This window comes from Mytilus galloprovincialis, chromosome 12 (assembly GCF_965363235.1).
Source record: "Mytilus galloprovincialis chromosome 12, xbMytGall1.hap1.1, whole genome shotgun sequence".
NCBI lineage: Eukaryota > Metazoa > Mollusca > Bivalvia > Mytilida > Mytilidae > Mytilus > Mytilus galloprovincialis.
The window spans coordinates 35,464,297-35,485,780 of record NC_134849.1 but is presented as its reverse complement, the minus strand read 5'-3'; the positions used below and the strand labels follow the sequence as shown (position 1 = coordinate 35,485,780).

At 30.5% G+C, this 21,484-nt stretch overlaps 2 long non-coding RNA genes across 2 annotated transcripts; both read left to right on the top strand.

Annotated features, from left to right (window-relative positions):
* The first annotated feature begins 5,455 nt into the window (after nucleotides 1-5,455).
* Nucleotides 5,456-21,244, top strand: LOC143055622 (uncharacterized). Its single transcript, XR_012972106.1, has 3 exons — nucleotides 5,456-5,539; nucleotides 7,245-7,335; nucleotides 20,844-21,244. It is a non-coding gene; the product is annotated as an uncharacterized LOC143055622 (long non-coding RNA).
* Nucleotides 15,781-17,430, top strand: LOC143055659 (uncharacterized). Its single transcript, XR_012972115.1, has 3 exons — nucleotides 15,781-15,889; nucleotides 16,777-16,913; nucleotides 17,331-17,430. It is a non-coding gene; the product is annotated as an uncharacterized LOC143055659 (long non-coding RNA).
* Nucleotides 21,245-21,484: the final 240 nt, after the last annotated feature.

The window sequence follows — 21,484 nt, the reverse complement described above, 5'->3', positions numbered from 1 at the left end:
GTTTCATTAACTTGTTTCCTAATCCACTATAAATAGATATGTTAAAACTAAAACAAAAAATAAAATGTAAACACTTCGAAAGAGATAATTTTTATATGACGTAATGCTAATTTTTTGTATTATTTCCCTTGACTGTTCTTTAGAGTAGGGTAAATTTGAAAATCTTCCTTTTTTATCTTTCTCATATTAAAAGTTTTCCATGTGTTATGTTATATTTCAAGTTGTTTATTAATGAAAAATTAATATCAAACTTCTATTAATCATTTCCATTATAAGGTCTTGCAACCGAAAGAGCTTTTGATTTGTTTTTTTATAATTACAAGGTATTTTTACTTTTCCGTGGACAGACCTTTTGTTTTTGTTCAGATTATTTATTTATCTATTTATTAATTATTTTTGTATCTACCGCCTAATTTTTTTTCATACGGCATAGATTTTTCAAAAGATGTAGCTTAGATATTTCAAGATTTAGTGTCAAGGAAACTATCAAATAATACTGGAAAAGATATTTTTGCAGACAGAAAGTAACAAGTTGTATCCTTTTTTTTTTAAAGAAATTTATTTGTTAACATGGCATACGATAGGTTATTATTTAAAACTGGCAATGACATTTTAAACAGAATTTTAATATTTTCGTATCAAAAGATATCTTTTTTGGTTTAATGTCTTTTTTTTTTACTTTCGCCTAATTCTCTTCTTGCGTGGTACTGTTTTTTCAAAAGATAACGTTTATATCTTTGGTATATGATATCGAACAGTTTCCCGCTTTTTAAACTGACAACCGCTTAGCTGAACACTTTATGTTGTAAGAGCTATCTCGCAACATTTTCTTGTGTCCACTACTCAGTCGCTATGGTTGAAGATAAGACAAATTTATTATACCAATTAAAAGATACCAAGTTTATAATCTGATACGCAAGACGCGCGTTTCCTCTACACAAGACTAATCAGTGACGCTCAGATTAAAACAGTTAGAAAGCGAACATAGTAAAAAATTGAAGAGGATTAATGACCAGAAATTCAAAAAAGCTGTTTCAAATACGGCTAAGGTGATCTATGCATGTATAAACTGGAAGTGGCTTTTTTTTTAAATATTGCAGGTATGCATGACTGAAGATTTTGAAAGCAGTTTCGAATGATACAGGAAATGACATATTCAGACCGGAAGAAACAAATAACCTCCTTAATTCAAACAAAACTGTATATAAACCATGTACTTTGGGAATCAGCAAACAATGAAGATTCCATTTACTGCAACACTGGAAAAGCGTAACATAAAGTAAACGCAGTTGTTAGTTCCAATTTTCGCGTTTTCCAGTTCATGCTTGTTACCTACGATTATGTGTAGTAAACATGCGTTTACTGAGCTATACCAATATTTATTTAAAAAGAAAACATCAATCCATACAGACATACAACTTCATTTTCTTTTAAAAAAAAGTCCAAATAATTCGTCCCTTTTTTTACCATTTTCGCCTGATTAATCTACAATAAGTTGACCTGTCAAAAGTTATGAGTCTGAAAATTAAGTTTTCCGACCATGTAATCATTTTGATATTCATGTCCACAAACGAAAAATCATTGAAATAGGGTTTACGTTAATTGTTGTTTTGTTAATTATGTAGGGATTTGTATTTTAAATTATTCTAATACGTTCCTTTTCATTCATTATTCAAAAATATTTTTTCTTAGGGATAACATTTGTTTACTATCCTCATTGTTGTTAGCGTTTTTTTTTTGTATAAAGAATATGTTCGAGCATTTAAGATATTCTAATAGAAACACATGATTAACGAGACAAAAATAAAATAACTTAACTGTCCGATACTGCCGTTATTTTTTTTTTTTTTTACTACTGAAGAGGTGAACACTTTACTAATGATTTATCAAAATGTACAAATAATTAAAACAACAAAAGCTCTACACAATCAGATATCCGCCACAAATCGGTTATCCCTCGCAACATTTGCATTCATATCATTCGAATATAAAGCAACAATACCCAGTACATATATTAACAGATATTCGATATCATAGATTAGTTGCATATAAACAATGATAAAAAAAATAATAAACAGTGTACATAACTCACTAAATTCTGTTTCACTGGTTACGGTTGGTTAATCTTCTATCAAATTAAAGCTGCTATTTTTCAACTGTCTTATAATGATCGTGTACATATATTAAAACCCAAGGCATAGTTATATATATATATATATTTCAAAAGTACATAAACAATTATGCAGGATTTAAATACATTATTGTCAAAATCAGTTTAAAATATAAAAACACTTCACGAAAGATACTCCTTTGGTATAATTTGATATAAGCTTTGGATTTCAAATATTTTGGCCACGAGCATCACTGAAGAGACATGTATTGTCGAAATGCGCATCTAGTGCAAAACATTAGTACCGTTAATTTTATTGATAAGACATCGCTTTATTTTCAGATCGATTTTTATGCACAATGTGTCAGCTCTATCAAAGGCAATATGTTTTTTTACGTGAATTAATACGTGATCTTTTTCATCCTTCCGACCCATATTTTTATTTAATCTATCAGATATCAATTTAGATTTTTCGTCAGAACGATCAAGGGTATTTATTATGAGCACTCAATTTTCAAATCTTAAGATGACATTTCTTTACAAAAACACAAAGAAAAGATCAACTTCATGTTTTTGATATTTGATCAGTTAGTAATACAACATTCTCTAGTATGATATGGATAAAAAAAAATTACCTCCTCAAAGATTAAGTGAAACTAATATAAACAGTTCAATAAAAGAAATTGAATGTAAATATAACCTCGTGATAACTATAATGTTTAACGAGCACTTTAACGTTAATGATCGAGCATGACAAAACTGTGTGATTAATATGAGAAGATATGCTGATGTGCATAGCAACAGATCCGTCTATTTAAATAGAAAACAAACAATAATTGCGAAAAAATAAATAACAAATCCAAGACAAATCTCTCTGCCCCCCTCGAATATTAAATGGTCGTCCCGGGGGTAGAAATTGGCGATGGTCCGGTGGTCCGAGACCAGAAGAGTTTGCGTCTGTAAAAGTAGATTTTGCCAGCTGGTTGTCCGGCGGACAAGTAGAAATTTGTCGATAAAACTTACCGATCTCTCTTGTGTAACATATGTCAAAAAAAGCACTCCTTTAACGAACCAATGCCTGATCTTTCACGATTGGATCGCAATGCTTGACCACCGTAAATTAATCTGAGGAATATTAACCGTCATGTTGCAATACCTTGTCAGAAATAATTAAAAATTAAGTGCTTAATTATTTTTAATTATTTAAAAAAAGAAACCATCTGCATACAGTACAGCAGTTTATAATTGTAAATTTTAGATTCATGACTTGCACTTTTGAAGCTAATAAAAAAAGCATTCATTTCCCGTACTTTCAGACCTTCTTAGTCATTATTTTCCGATTTGAAATCAATTGTAAAAAAAAACCACACACTAATTTCAATGTATAGAGATAATATGATATGTATCACATTTATATATATATATATATTACATAAGCTTTAAACTATTTTGACAGTTAATATTTCTCTAGCGTTTTATTTTAGCTCACATTCAATATTGTACTTTGGTAAACTGAAAATAAAATGAAAAGCTATTCTTTAGCCTAATTGTGTAAACAGACTGAAATTTCTTCATAATCAACACTTTTATCCAGATTAGAATAATAAACAATGCGTGGGTGTAATATCTGTGTTTTACATACTTCTTTCTATATACGGAGCTATTGTTTTTTTTTTATTATTTTTGTGCAATTCGTCTTTCTTTTTAAGAATAAACCCGTATGATACCCGTTTTCAAGGAAATGGGGTTTTGCATCCGAAATAAACACATGTGTTCTAAGACCAGTTGTTGGCATTCCACGGGTTATGTTCTTCTCATATATCTTTTAATGGCATGATACTAAACCCCTAAAGTTTGGGATTGGTGAAAGACTAGGCATTGGTTCGTAAAAAAACGTGCTTTGTTTGACATATGTTACACAAGAGGGATCAGTGAGTTTTATCGACAAATTTCAACTGGTCCGCCGGACCACCAGCTGACAAAATCTACTTTTACAGACACAAACTCTACTGGTCTCGGACCACCGGACCATCGCCAATTTCGATCCCCGGGACGACCATTTAATATTCGAGGGGGGCAGAGAGATTTGTCTTGGATTTGTTATTTATTTTTCCGTAATTATTGTTTGTTTTCTATATAAATAGACGGATCTGTTGCTATGCACATCAGCATATCTTCTAATATTAATCACACAGTTTTGTCATGCTCGATCATAAACGTTAAAGTGCTTGTTAAACATTATAGTTATCACGAGGTTATATTTACATAAACGACATGCAATTCTTTTATTTAAATGTTTATATTAGTTTCACTTTATCTTTGAGGAGGTACACTTTTTTGTCCATATCATACTAGAGAATGTTGTATTACTAACTGATCAAATATCAAAAACATGAAGTTGATCTTTTCTTAAGTTAAGTTTTTTTAAAGAAATGTCATCTTAAGATTAGAAAATTGAGTGTTCATATTAAATGCCCTTGATCGTTCTGCCGAAAAATCTAAAATGATATCTGATATATTAAATCAAAATGTGGGTCGGAAGGAAGAAAAAGATCACGTATTAATTCACGTAAAAAACACATATTGCGTTTCATAGAGCTGACACATTATGCATAAAAATCGATCTAAAAATAAAGCGATGTGTTATCAAATTATACCAACAGAGTATCTTTCGTTAAGTGTTATTATATTTTAAACTGGTTTTGACAAAAAGGTATTTAAATCCTGCATAAGTGTTGACGTACTTTTGATATATATATATATATATATATATATATATATATATATATATATATATATATATATATATATATATACATAGATGCGGATGGTAAAGTGCTCACATTTAGTTATATGGGCACTTTAGGACACCAGTTAGATAAAGTCGACTTTTGAAAAGAGTTCCTTATCTTGGCCATGTTTTATTAGAAAAGTATTTAGGCTTTGGCTTAAAATCATATACCATTATAAAGAGCTGCATTTCGTGATTCCAAAACATCTGATATTATTAAGATAAGTTTAAAATTGAATATGTTATTCATATTTGAAGTGACCTACCCTAAATTTCTGTATATCTGAGTTGGTATAAGTGGTAGTAAAGTCGTCACCAATTTCAAACACGATTTTTAACATAAAAACCTATATATATCTGCATTTTTTTATGTTTGGATTAAGTATCAACATTAGATGTAATTTTTGGATAATAGAAGCATAACCGGACTTAAATCATTAAGAAATTACAAGAGATATATATTCATAGGCGTCGGATTATGTACCATAAATTGACGAGCTCTGAAAAGATATACACATCCGGGTATTTCACAGGTAATCATAGATGAGTAACAATGGCGGATAACTGAAGCGATGACCTACTTAAAACGTTTTGCCTTTTAAACAGGACTTTAAGGACAGGACATTTTCAATTGTAGAGTAAGTTTGACCATTTAAATTATAAGATTCAGATCTAGACTATGTCATTATTTTACCAAAAAGCATGTAAATTTACACTGTTATTGTGATGCAGCATACACACCATACATTGGCTTGTACCGGTATATCGTATGAAAACAGTTAACTCGCCAACATAATGGAGTGCTTGTAGTTCATTTCCTCTGCATATCAATATTTTTTAACTTAGTCTTGCATTCTAATGATCGATGCACGATATTACGATTAACATGTTGATATACAAAAAGGGGTGTGTGATTAGATGATGTATCGATAGAATCATGAGAATGCTAGCCCGGGAATGACGTTTTTTCTTGAATTTGAATCATTCAAAGATATTTTAATAATATATTAAAGTTTATATTATACAATTTCAGATTCTCGTGTTAAAAGCCAAAAACTGGGACATCACACGTATGATAAAATTGTCTTTGTTACTATTTGTTGCATGTCCTTTGACATGCATCTTTTTGGTAAATAGGGGACAACCATTTGATTTGTAAGAGGGGGTGGGGGAGTCTGAAATTTTTTTACGAACAAATATTTATTTCCATGTTCACTTGGATTGAATTCATCCCCCCCCCTAATAGGCCACATTTTTTAACATGTGTCATGGAATATTTTTTTTCATTTTCACAATGTTTCCAAAATCTTCCAGACCCTCCCCTTGAATGGTCATCCCCTTATAATCCATTGAGACATAGTTGATAATGTAGAGAACAATGTACATGTATATCATGGAAACAAAGATTCTAATATGACACCCTATTACATGTACCGTCAAGCAATATAATGCTCGATAAAAACATACTTGACTCTTGCACAGTTTGACTCTATGTCAAAAGCGATTTCATTGCGTCGTAATGTAAAAGATGGTTTTTGAACGTTCAAACAAGACAGGAATGAAATGAAACTCTATCAATTAAGCGTTTTACGGTTAAACTTTGATGAAATATGGAAGAATTTCAATATAAAAGTACTGTTAAATTTACAGTTTGAACTCTGAATATTTCTCCTCTCTGTGGGAAATTTAATTTTCACTGTTAAAATGGTGCCATGAAAAACATGCGTATAAGATACAGTCTAATTGAAAAAATAACAGGGAACACATTCATAAATTAATTAGAATCAAATGAGAAGAAAAAAGAAAGATGATCGTATGATATAAACAAATTATGTTGACAAAGTAGGTAATTCATTTACATATTTTGACCTAAACCGTAAACGTACAAAAAATAAAATACTCTATAAATATAATCCAGCCCGTAGCCAGGATTTGTCAGAGAGTGGTAATCTTTTGGACTCAATACTGTTAATTTTCAATAAAAACTTCCACTTTTAATTATATTAATAATAAATTAATTATAATAATGATAATATCTTTAATGGAAAAACCCACTTTTATAGTTCTAATCTGTTTTCAGAGGGGGTTCTTACGAACATTCAAGAACCAACAAATGTATTAATGTGAAGCTACATTTTCTATGTCCCTGTGTTAGACTTCACTAAAGTTTTAATCTCAAGTGACATTTTGATCGGATGACACTTGACCTGATACATGTACATTTCCAAATCTAGAAAAAAAAAAAAATTTGTCTGCCAAACCGAAAATTGATCTCCTCTATTTCTGTCATATACATGTATCAACTCATGCTGAGAGTTTTCAATGAATGAAATTTTTTTTAAGTTACAGTACTGTCACGTTAAAGAAAAATTAGTAGCATCCATTGCTCTCCAGCTGATGTTAAAGAAATAACTTGAATGACTTTCCTCATAGGGTAAGTGGCTATGTTAATATGCCTATGGTTAACATTCTTATTGTAACTCGAACAATTATTAAATTTACTAGGCAGTGACCCGTGCAAGCGCATGTCTTACATGTATAAAAACGGACAGAATAATTTGGAATTACATAATGTTGTAGTAAATGTGTATTTTTGTCAAATTTTGCATTTCACTGAACAGTGTTGTTGTAGTAAATGTGTTATATCACCTCGGATGATGCGTGCATGACCATGTACTTAGACTAAATTTTATTTTGACAGTTTTGGTGCGTTGTGGTATAAAAGTCTAAGTTGGTATTTAGACCAATCTTGTAAATTTAGGAACAGTTTGGTGCATTGCTTGTTTTTGGTTTTTAGTCCTACCTTTTATAGGACCATTGTGGTGCGTTTTTTATTTTTGGTTTTTAGTCATACCCTTTTATAGGTACATTGTGGTGCGTTGTTTATTTTTGGTTTTTAGTCTACCTTTTTATAGGTGTATTTTGATGCGTTGTTTATTTTTGAGATTTTAGGCATACCTTTTTATCATGTGACATCATAAAGGTACATTGTGCTCCATACAGTGGAGGGATTTACAAAAGAAAAGAAAATGACTAAAAGAGAATCGTATCGGAGAGTTCAACCCCCCGAAACTGGTTAATTTGTCTAATTGCTTATTATTTCAAATAGTAATCGATGAAAAAGTTTATGTCTCAGATACTATGTGGCCTAGGATCATGTAACTTGATGTGAGGATGTAACTTTGGGAGCCTGTCAGCATCCATACCAAAATAGATCAATTTGACCTACATTTCATGCTTGATTGACTTTGGTTAAAGATTTTGTCAAGAGTTCATTTTTCAGTCACTATATGGCCTAGGTTCATGTAATTTGACCTACATTTCATGCATGTAGTTAACCTTCCTTAGGTAAAGCTCTTACTTTTATGAATTATTGTGCTTTATAGGTTTGACTTGGGTACTTTTTTTAACTCGTACCAATGTAAACTCGTACCACTGCTAACTCGTACCAACTTATTTAAATGCATTTGATTGGTGTTTAATTATGAATATATACTGTTATTTTTCTCAATACCTCTTAAGTCTGTAAAATGTATATAATTTGAAAGTAAAATGACCAATCTGTAGCTAATGTTCCATGTGTATTAGATATAGACAATACCTTGGCAGATTTGATTTGTTGTCTCCCTTGAATCATTCTTTTTTAAACTTATACTGATAACCATTGGATTTAATTTTTTAATCATTCCAAATCAGTTACATTGAATAGATTTGGGTACTTTTCTTTTGTTTCTCGAAGGAGTTTTATTCACTGAAAGAATTAATTTAGTGTGTTTTAAAGGTTGTAAATTGTTTATGACCAACATGGTTAAAGTATTAAATTTTTTATATATAATATTTTGCACATGGTATGATTACCGACCGAGCAAGGGTTGCATAGCCAGTGAAGGTTGTATTTTTAGTTGTAATGATAAATGAACGAGGTAAGGGAAAAATAGCCAGTCACGATCGTTAAGTATTTCTAGGTATTGTTATCAAAATATGACAACTTCTTTTAAGATTTTAAATAATGTCATGTTAATTTAATGTGTGAGATATGCATTGCTTTGAAAAAGAGTAGTGACACCTTCACAGGAAAGTAAATGAGACAGGAAAGTAAATGAGACCTGAAATCTGAAAACCTGAAAACAAGTTGATTAGTTAATAATCAACCAATAATCACACATTCAAAGGAAAGTATTAATTTGATCACACAATCAAAGGAATATCATATATTAATTAGTAGGGTATTAAGGTAATTAAGACCATTTATATTAGTATCTTAATTAAAAAAAAAACGTATTTTTGTCCAAGTTTTCATTAAAATCCCGTATAAAATTACAGTAATTCAACTTTTTTTTTATTAACTTTAGAAAGAAAAAACACCACAAAACATTCGTATTTTTTAATATATTTTTAATGGTACAACTTCCCAGTGGTACGACTTTCAGTTGGTACGAGTTAACTTTTTTGGTACGAGTTAACATGGTACGAGTTTCCGTTGGTACGAGTTAACTTGCTTCCACGTAACCCTGTGTCCGCTTCTCTCCCGACAGGGTTACGATTCCTTCCCATTACTCGTAATGACGCAATACTTTTTCTCTATTACGAGAAAATTAATGGCAATACATGATGTAAAACGAGATTTATTGCAAAACTATCATAAATACATTGCTATTTCTTGCTAGAGACATTTGTTTACAAGCACAACCTTTCAATTTTGACTATCAGCGTTCACAATGCAATCTTGAACTTCATACAAATAAATTGATTTTTCAATTGAAAACTGACAATTTCTTGAATTCTGTTGCTTGTTTGTGATAAAATTAATTATTTGTTGTTTAAAGTTACTTTAGCTTTAAGTCAAGGCAGAATTTAAACATTCTAAACTATGTAAATCGATTTTACATGCCAGGAGTTGCCAGGAGTTGCCAGGAGTGAATCACTCCTGGGCTGCGTCATTACGAGTAATGGGAAGGAATCGTAACCCTGTCGGGAGAGAAGCGGACACAGGGTTACGTTATCGTATCTACCCCTCATATGAGTAACTATCCCTCATTTCAGTAATAGTTTTCATGTGCTAAAAATCAAAATTTTGGAATTGAGCATTTTTATTCAAAAATGGCACTCGTTTATGACAAAAGGAGCAACTTTTATCAAAGAAGGACATCTTTATTTTCCAATCTGTAAAAGTTAGAAGCCTCAGAAAAATGCCAAAAAATGCTAATTTTACAGACGCATAACATACGCGAAATTGAAGATCAGTATATTGTAAAATGTTTATGCTTTACATATTCTACTAGATATTTTGATTGCTGTACTGTTTCGTCTTGGCTTGGACTCACCATAAAATTCTGGGACTCATGAGAGATCATGAAAATTTGTTGGGACTCACCATTTTTAAAAGTGACGAGTCCAGGACTTACCAAACTTTTTAATTTTTTGTCTAATTTCAACAGGTTTTTTTTCTTTGGAGTCCTTATGAAATTTCGAACTTATGAATTTTTACAGATTTGAGCTAGGACTTGTGTTTTTTCCAAGCTATTAGAGGCCAAAATGGTGCTTTTTAGTACTTATGAAATTTCTGTGTCCAGCATATTATAGACGTTTTCAGAAATCGGTTATGAACGAGTTATCAGTCGTAGCCGCGGGGCGGCGCGGCGATCATACGCCATTGACAAAGTGCAATATCAATCAGGCTGTTTCACTATATACGATTGCTCAGTTTTCATTACTTGAATGGTTATTGAAACTTCAATAGAAATAAAGTATTTTGTTTCTCAAAGTTGAAGAAAAATGAAATATATCTGTCGTGGAAGATGTTTAAAATTAAATAAAATAATTAAAAATTAAATATGTCTGTTTTATTCGTAAAAATGATAAAGGTCCCTGTTTAACTATTCTTATTGATTATGAAACTTTCAAATATGTGCAAGGTATTTGAGGTATTGGAAGGCTCCAGCTCTGATCAATTATCTAAATAACAACATATGCTTCTAGTTGACACTTGTGGTTTCACCGCGGAGAGGATGTTAGAATACCCTCTGGCAATGTGTTACGTCAGTAACAGGTAAATGTAGGTAAACTGATTAAATGTTATCTTTTTTTTTTAAAAAGGAAAAGAACTCTATTGTGATTTTTGTGAGAAAACATACTTCCAAAGGACTGTAAATGTTTAACCAGATAAAAAATGTTCTGTTCAAGTTAAATAATGAAAAAATCTTAAAAACAAAGACAAACATAGTGAAGGAAAAAGGCCAAACAAACAGTGCACACGCACTGCCACAAATATTTCTAATAAATATATTCTGCTTCTTGAAATGAATTTCTTTGTTCACAGCTGGTATTTCAGTACTGAAACGCATGTTTCTAGTTTAGCTTTCCTGGGATCAACATCGATGTTGAGTCCCAGAGCTTTCCATTAACTTAATGTCATTTGCTTGGATTTAAATCCCGTTTTTATTTTTTGAAAAAATAACAAATTGTCTCTATAAAATATTTAAAATTATGACTTGACAATCATGCCAACAGTGCTGTACAATTTTTGAAATTTATTACAATACACTAAAATAAAAAAAAATTAAAAAAAAGACACGACAGAAGATGCAATTTCTCAGTAACAGGGTCAAAACTTATTATGTAACGTAACTTTTTTTTTTAATACATGCCATACAATACCTGTTACAAATGTGATTTTTGTATATTACTTAGTTACTTACCTGTAATACACGTTAATAAATGAACTGATAAAGCGTTTCCTATACATAAATGACCCCATGTAGATTTATTACAAATTAAGGTAACAAAACTGAAAATGAATACATTTTTACTAAAACAAGCATATAACGAAAGGTATGGTGCAGTATGTCAACTACTGTTGTCCATGTTGTTAACTTTTGCGAACCTTTCGAAGCCAGTGGAGAAAGATAAAATAATAATCTTTTCATTTTTTTCAGTCTCTCTTTTTTAGGGGAAAAAAAATTTTGCAAAGTATACAAATTCTAGACACTTCTGAATGGAAATTATTTAATTTAAATTTTTGTGTATTGAATTCGGTAGATGAACTACAATATCTGTAAGTTATAATATGCAATACACAGACATTTTGTTTCAAAAATGAGTCTGTCAAATTAAGGACCCCCCTAAATTTCACATGACAAGAGCCAAGAAATTTCGTACTGTTTACACGGGTTTTAGATACAAGAACCCTAGCATGTAGCATCCAGTTTTCTTTACAATTAAAAAATATCTTTATTCATTTTTATTTTAACAGAAAATGTTAGCACTTATTATACTCAGGATGTGGCACTGTTTCTTTAACACTAACTTCCAATCCTTTTTTTTTTTTATATTAAATAAAAAAAAAAGGAAATAAAACACACTAATTTCGAAAAGAGGACGGAAAAAAACCTGCCAGAGCATCAATTATTGTTTAAATAAACAAGTTTTAGGGAAGAATTACAGAGATTGAGATTTGACGTTTAATTTGTTTTCATCTTCAATATGGTACCTCAGTTGAATTAAACAAGTTTTGTTCATTAACAAACACACAATAAGCAAACAAACAAACAAACAAAATAAACAAACAATCAAAGATAAAATCCAGTAAAACGTAAGATGTAAATTTTTACATGAAGAAATTTTAGGGGAGATTTTAAAGAAACTATGAATTTGAAATTAAGTTTGTTTTCATCTTCATTCTTGAAAATCGAATTAAAACAAATTTCAATGTTATCTTTAAAAAGCCAAATAGCAAGATGTAATTTAATTATTCTGCCATATCAAAAGTAAATCTTTATATTTTTTACTCCATGTAAGCAGGGAATTTCTATTGATGTAAGCTAGACACAAAGTTTTGTTTTGCTTACTCTACATTCAACTTCTTATTACAGCAAAATGAAAATCTTTATGTAAATCATAAATTTATTTATTTTTCAATTAAACAAAGATAATAATCTGAATCCCTTGTACTATGCATTTACTTTCTTCTTTCTTTCATGCAAAAAAGCGCACAGAAAAGTGCAATTTCATCAACTTTTTTCTAACCGATTTTCGTCGGTAATTCACGGTGAATTACAAAAGATCAATAAATTGTAGGCGGTTAAATAGTTGACATTATACCTTCACGGATTTATTACGTTCACAGCAGGTGTTTTCATTAAACAACAAGCCGATTTAACTGTTAATTATGACACCTGCACTTCAAAAACAATATATTAGCGTATCGATAAAACCCGAAAGGATCCGATTGATTGCACTTTATTAATGGCAAATCCACTCGGAGCTCGTTAATGGCGGCGACCGTGTTTTAACGAATAAAAAGGTCTATTGTGTCCATTATTTGAATAGTGTGTCAACGCTTGCCCAGATGAACACTTATTAACCACTGTGGTCGTATCATGCTGCGCTCAGCGAAGCTCTTTATTTTTATTTGGATTCCTTATGAATTTTCCAACCTAAATCATTCTTTTCAAATTTGAGTTGGGACTTCCGGTTTTCGAGCTACAAGGGTCTAAATTTCTGTGTCCAGCAGCAAATTATTGTGTCCAGCAAATTACTTTGTCCAGCATATTATTGTGTCAATGCTTGCCCAAACGAACACTTCTTCTACCACTGAAGTCGTATTATGCTGCCCTCAGCGAAGCTCTTTATTGAAATATATTTTCTGTATGAATACATGTATTTCTTCATATTCATAAGATTGATTTCATTTTGGACACTTTTGATTGCGTAGTTTTAATTTGGCGGCTTTTGTAAATCTGTTTGTTCTTGGCCAGGGAGATATACCTGAGATTTTGAGAAGTACAGACATGTTTTTGGTCTACTAAAAGTTATATTTATTCTTGAAGATATATATTCTCTAGGACATTGATTTACTGACATAAATAAGACGCAAGTTGCACTTCTTTATGACATTATTTTTCAGCATTTTACACAATAAACAAGAAAATAACGTGAATATAAAAGTCTTTTTTTTTTCTTGTCATCGCCCACCATAAAATATTATACACACTTGTTTCCAATTAACTACAGGTGTGAATGTAGAATTAGACAGTTTTTACTATGTCAACAAATCAATAATTTTACGGCTAATTGTAGAGTTATGATTGTCTGATAAAAATGTGTTTATTTAGGGAGCTACCATTTGATTTTTATGGGGGGGCTAGGATGAAATTTGAAAAAAATAGGCAGGACAGGAGTTTTAATAAAAAAAAAAGGCAGGATTTATGACTTTAATCATGAAATAGGAAATCTTGTCTTCTCGAACAATTCAATGCTATTGAGGGTGATTTTGGATGTTTCTAGCCCACAAGTTCCAATTTTAATACAGACTTTTTCATTTATGGAGAAAATTGAGGCCATAACAAGAAGAATGGTATATGCTCTACACCATAAAAGATGCTCTATACTGGATCTAGTTGGCAGTTAGGATGGCAAAGTCATTTAAAGTCATTTAAAATCATTAAATAGTTTAAAATAAAATAAATAAATTTATTAAGTTACTATTAATCAAAAGTTTAAGGTTTAATATGACAATTAAATGTTAAGTAAGCCTTGTGTTCTGATATTTTTACTTAAATTTAAGTTTGTAAGGAAACTTAAGGGTTGATACAAATGGCTAAGTTGTTCTATTAAGTTAAGAAAATACTTTTCTATTAAGGTATAAGGAAATTATACTAGGATAATAAAAATTTTGTCCCAAATAGGTGATAAAGTAACTATTATGTAAGCAACTTTAATTGTTGTGTGTTTTTTCTAGTGAAGTAGGAGATATAAGGCTACTGGTGCAGTGTAAGGAAACTTGAGTGAATGACCAACAAAGATGGCATATTGGTTTAATTCAGAATGAACAATAAAAAGCTGAGTTATATGCTGAGTAACAAATTGCCACAGTAACATTGATAATTTGGTGGTACATGAAGTAATTTTAGATTTTAGTATATATATGCCACAGTGCATGAACTTTTAAAGTAATAGACATTGATTAGTGTATAATTGATATAACGTATGTGATTTATATGGAGTTCAAATGTATATCCCAGGTAGCACAAAACATTTTCAAAACATTTTTATAAGGTTGTATAAATGTCTTATCAAAACGTTGTCAAACAAATATTTTCGTGATGTTATGTGAATATTTTTTCTTTGATTTTTAAAACATTTATTTAAAACATTTTTTGAAAATATTTTTACAATGATGTAAGAATATTCATAAAAATGTTTTCGATAATATTTTTTAAGATATTTTGTATGAATGTTTTATAAATGTTCAGAAGATATGTAGGTTCTACCTCTGAAAAACATTTTAAAAGTATATAAGTAGAACATTCTTAACAATATCACTCCGATGTTTTAAAAATATTTTCTAAAATTGTTTCATGAAATGTTTAAATAACATGCCTTTGAGATATTTTAACAACATTTCTTCATAATATTTGATGAAAACATTTTGAAAACGTTACGCTTTTAATATTGAGAAAATGAATTTATAAAACATTTTGTTGCTTATATTTTAACAACATTCTAAAATAATATTATGAACACATTTACCCCAAAACATTTTAAAAACGTTTCGCATTTAATATTGAGAAAATGACTTTATAAAACATTTTGTTGCTTATATTTTAACAACATTCTAAAATAATATTATGAATACATTTACAAAAAAATATTTAATAGAAAATGTTTTAACAATATTTTTCAAACATTGATTTAGGTTATGTGAAATACTTTATTTTATTTAATAAATGACAGAGATTGGAGCTGTACCTCGATCCCATATATATATAGCATTATATAGTGCACGCACTGCTATTTTCCGGATTTTATATTCCACTACCGACATCAAACGTTTACACATTTAAAATCTAACTGTTCCCGATGATCAACGGACATGATACAAAGGAATTTTGAAACCAGTAACCGGAAGTTTTAATTATTGCCATGCTGTAAACAAAGACAAAGGAAACGTACAAAATAAAGAATAACCTTATCATGCGTTAAAACTGGTAAGATATGACACTAGTTCACATTTATAAATCATTGTTATGCTTCTAAAAATATCTTGGTTAATTTGTTTAATATATTCAAACAATAAATACGAGTGTAAGCAAGTATAATACAAAAAGGGGGATGATGATAATTTAGTCTGCCTTGATGTTGTGATGTGTATGTCCAGTGAACATTAGAATTATACAAACGGGGTTAAACTTAAGGTTTTTTTTATATTATTTTAAAGTCTATAAATGTATATAAGTCTAACCACTGAGCATGTCTGAAAAGTTCTGTTATAAGCATTACAAGTCAGCCCATTATTTGCTTTAACAGACAGGGCAATACTTTATTTGCTCCATCGCTGGCTACACATCTACTTATCAAGGGAATCTCAAATATGCAATGATTATCAAAGCTTTTGCTATTTGACAAAGCGAGTGTTGTTGCCTCTATAATATATTGTTTTATGTTTTTGTAACTTGTACTTTTGTGTTGAGCCCTACAAGTAACAACCTATCACCCAGCCAGATAATTATTTATGTGCCGATCCCAAGACAGGAGTTTGATTCAGTAGTTGCCGGTTCATTTCTGACAAATTTGTTTTTTCGTTAAACTTTATAAATTATGCCATTCCTTTCATTGTTAGAATTGTTTAAATTATACGACTTTACAGGACGTATTATGGTAATGTATACTGTGTCTGTCTGTCGGTCGGCCTGTTCGTTCCTCTATCTGTCCGACACTAACTCAAAAAAGCTTTAACCAATTTGAATAACACTGGATTGTTTATATACACGGAGCAGCTGTTCACTTTTAAATGTTGTGGCCTTTGTAGCTGACTTTTACACTGTGACTTTTTCTAACTTATATTTTATTCATTTGTTTATTTTAACTTTTGTAGGATCAATTAGACGTTCCAAAATTTATGATAAATTTTCTGAAATGCAGATTAAAATGGAGAATGGAAATGGGGATTTTAAAGAAGAATATAAGCTTAGAAATGACTACAAATATCCTGGAAGAGCAAATTTTTTGAAGGTATTTATTATTTTAAATCCTCAATCTACATTACATGTATTTGCACAAAAATATACAATAACCATTACAAAATTTTTTTTTTTTATGGAAGACCAAGAAAATGTTACAGGTTCTTCATGGCTGGCTACTCTTTATAGTTGAGAAAACTATAGTGTCTTATTTTAAAAACTGGTGAAATCTACCGTTACACTTGTTTAATAATAAAAAAAACCTCTAGATGTTTAAAATAGCTACAATTGTTGCTTCACAATCAATTAACACTGATTAGTTGACACTTTTCAATATATTTTTGTAAAATTGCTGGATTTAATGAAGAGAAATAGTTTATAGTGTAATTTTGATTAAATTAACTGAAATTTCGGCCACTTGTTTAATCATTAAACTGAAGGACTAATTTGCTTACACTTTATTTTACAGAAGCCAGCAGATGTCAAAGGAAATAAAAAGAATGGAACAAAGGAAACTTTGAAAAAGAACAGTGATATGAAAATATTGAATAAATGTTTTGCATTTATAATTGTAGTTCTATCTTGTATAGTGTTGACAAATTATATATAAGGTAGCAGAGAAAACAGTTAAAAAAACTATGCAGAAGCAGAAAAATGTCTGAGGGTACCTGTGATCAAACATGAGATCAAGAAATACTTTTAAAACAAATGCGCAAAGATATTTAAAATCAGAAAAAAAGAATACCTTTCTGTAAGTAAAACCATGACAAACTATATAATATTACGTGTTCAATAAATACAAAAAATAGGGTTATGTCAATGAGATATCAATCTAAATCTGACAAAAGTAAATAAAATATATGCTGATTCAACTGTAATCAACAAACAATTGTAAAATGAGATGTTGGGTAAAGATCAGTATGACAGCAGTTGTTTTTCAGATGCAGATCTAGGATTATGAGAAAAGTGGCCACATGCTCTAAACTAGACAAAGTTGAAGTGAAATAGTTGGAATTAGATAAACCATAATTATAGCTCCATGCGGGGACCCAGGATCTCCCCATATTCAAACACGATCAACTGTTTTATAATATTTTATAAAACGTTTGAATAATGATGTTAGAAAACGTTTTTCTAATGATATTCATATAACATTTAAATGATGTTTTGAGAATATGAACATTATTAAAACATTTTGTAAAATGTTTTTTGAACATTTTCACAACATTATTTCCTGCAAAACATTTTTGTTTTATGTTTTAAAAATGTTTCAAGGATATTTTAATATAAAACAAACATTTATAAAACATTTTACAAACATTGTCAACAAAATTTAGAAACGTTTTAATGATGTCTTAAAAATATTCTGGAAATGTTATAGAAAATGTTTTGAAAATATTTGTGAAACCATACAATGGCACGTTATTTTAATATTTTCTACGATATTTTCACAACATTTTTCAAAATGTTTTAAAAACATAAACAAAATATTTTTGTGTTAACTGGGATAGTATGGTGATGGAACAGTTTCCTGCACGTTTACAAAAGTGATTTGACATTAAGTTATTTTAAAGTTTATGTTTGAATTGAGCTCCTAGCTGGGATCGCAGCCTTAGCTCAATTTGGATAAGACCAACTGCCGTTGCGTTGTAAATTGGTGGTGGGTACGCCAGGCTGTGTTGACATCCAATACACCAGTATCTAGAACAATATATTTAGGCGAAATAATACTGGTATTATATGCACCGATCATATACACTGTATAATATTCCTGCACATGCACACAGTTGCTTACAGTAAATCAGTTGCTAATCCGTGCTACACTACAAAAGTAGTGGTACTCCAGATAGTGGAGGAAAGAATAAAGAAGAAGGATGAGACACTTGCAAAAAAAAAAAAGTCAGGATGACAATTTATGTAAAAAAAGTCAGGATAAACTAAAAAAAAAAAAAGCAGGACCGAATAGAGTGAAAAATAAAAAGGCAGGACAGAGATTACAACTAAAAAAAAATGCAGGACAAAATTTTTCATCCTAGCCCCCCCCATAAAAATCAAATGGTAGCTCCCTTATAGATGTATAGTTATGTATTTTAAAGAATGTTGCACTTGAAATGTTAAAGTCTTACATATAAATATAGCGAGGTTATGAGTAGATTACGAATACAAGGATTTGTATGATTTATATATGTACATATATGTAATATGCAAGCCATTTTAGTTCGTTATCATATTGTTGTACATGTATTTTGGTTTGCAGGATATGGTTGACATGTAGCAAAATAGATTTGTATTAAGAGTGTGTCATTAACCCTTTTTGTACCAGTATATTTAGAGGTGTTCGATTGACACGTTCTGAGTGTGCTAGAACAGGCTGTTCTGTTGAATCAAATGGCATGGAACAGTGGTTTCAGGGCGGCAAATGACTAAAAATAGCAGGAATTCTTTTTTTTAATTGAAACGTACAATGTATGTTTTAACACTTAAAATTTTCATAAAAACTTAATAATTGATAAATTATGTGTTTGACCCCGATTGTTGCAAAAGATATCTGAATAAACACATAAAAATGTACGTTGATAAAATAATCTTAAAGGACACTGTTCTGAATTATTTTATTCCTGTTCTAACTATGCTTAAAATGTAGAACTGTTTCTCACATCTTAACAGTGCTCAAATCTTCTTTCAATACAAGAAAGTTGCTGACGATGACCATTTTCATATGTCAATTGGTTAACTACGTTAAATAGCATCAGACTTCACATTTATTTTTTAAAAACATGCAAAATATACTAGATCAAGTTTTTGTCTTCCATCTTGATAACGTCACTGTTCCAATCACACCATCTCTCCAGGCACAGACAGAACTTGTTCTGGAACAGTTTCTGTGTCATTTCATTGATGTTCGGAGCGTTCCGGACTTTCAGAACCATGAATCGAATGCCCCTCATCACTCTAATCTGTCAAATGTGATTGCTTGATCTGTACATGCGTAAAAAAGGTCGTTAAGTAGACTGCCTGTTCTGTTCTGTTCTGTTCTGTTCTGTACAGGTATTCACCTCCGTTTAATCGGAGCACTCCACTTATCGGATGAGCAATTTAATTTACACACCGAGATTGCGGATATCTTTATATTTACATTAAAAATATGTACGACTAAAAGTCTTAAAATATTACGACGATAATAAGTTAAAAATATTATGTACACATCACAATTGCGGTAATAAGAATCAACACGATATCACGGTAAAAATGTATGCAGCTAATGTTCACCACTTGTATCACAATAAAAATGTACACAGCACAAGTTGCAAATACAATATGCCTCGTTTATGAAAACAGTAACTTCAACTTAACATTGTGTATTTATGTCAAATATATGCATAAACTTTATTATTTAAAAGCAGTATTTATTGTATAGAAATATATGTAATAATAGTTAATCTGCATTGTTATAAGACAAAAAGGATATAAAGTGAGTGTCATTGGAACAGCATTACCTCCTCGTACAATAAATTGTTTACTTATGATTGTATTTTGTTATTGCAGATTTATATAATTTTACTGGTAATAATAGAACATTTGATCATCAAGACAACTCGATGAGTTCTCCATTTTGACAACAACTGTTTATAAAAAAATGCATTTTTGTGAAGGAATATTCAGTATTCAACAAATATGTTAAAACAAGTCTCTTTTTGTGGACTTAGCCTTTCAGTTGTATCTGACTGTTTGAATGAGTCTCATGCGTTTCACTCATAAACTGATACGGACAGACATACATTGTACAAAGATAATGTCACAATTAAAATGGGGTTTCAAACAATCTGCACCATTGAGTGTGCAGTGAAATATGCTTGATCAACCACTAAGTCCCCTAACTCTTAATAGACAAATCTGTAAAGGATGAAATTGAGTGGCACCTAGTCTTCATAGAAACCCCAACATCATGTTAAAATTCTATATATTTTTCTTCTTTTTTCAGAAATTGGATGTGGTCAGATAACTTGAGTTACAAATAGAACACTCGCTTGCAAATTCACTGGGATGAGTATATTGTCAGACAGTATGATAAATCATCTGCACTGTCCTCATTCCATTGGTATGCAAATCACAGCATGTAGATGTAAGATGACACAAAAGAGCTTGGTGGCAGTTGAATTTTGGGATGGACTTGCACTGAAGTAATTTACAGATCAACACAGTTACATTGTATAGATGTACACTCGAAAAAGAAACAATGGCACATTTTGTATTGTCAGACCATACATACAATTAATTAAATAGAGGATACAAAGTAAACAAATACAGAATGGACAATGCATTAATATGTGGAATTTTATACCTGAGCAACTTTGATGTGATTTTGTTTTTTTGTTACCTTAAACCCCCAAATAAAATATTTTTAATTGGATTTCCGAAGAAAAAAAATTGTTATTTGTTTGGGAATGTACTGCGACGGGCATCCAGGCTATTGCCAAACATTATCTGTGCAATAACTTGAAGAGTATTTGGCAGATTCTTTTCAAATTTGGATGTGTTGTTTCATATGGAAAAATGAAGGTAAAGTTTGACTTTCAAAAATATCTCTTTTTTTCGTTTCCAAGTGGCAGCCATTTTTGTTGC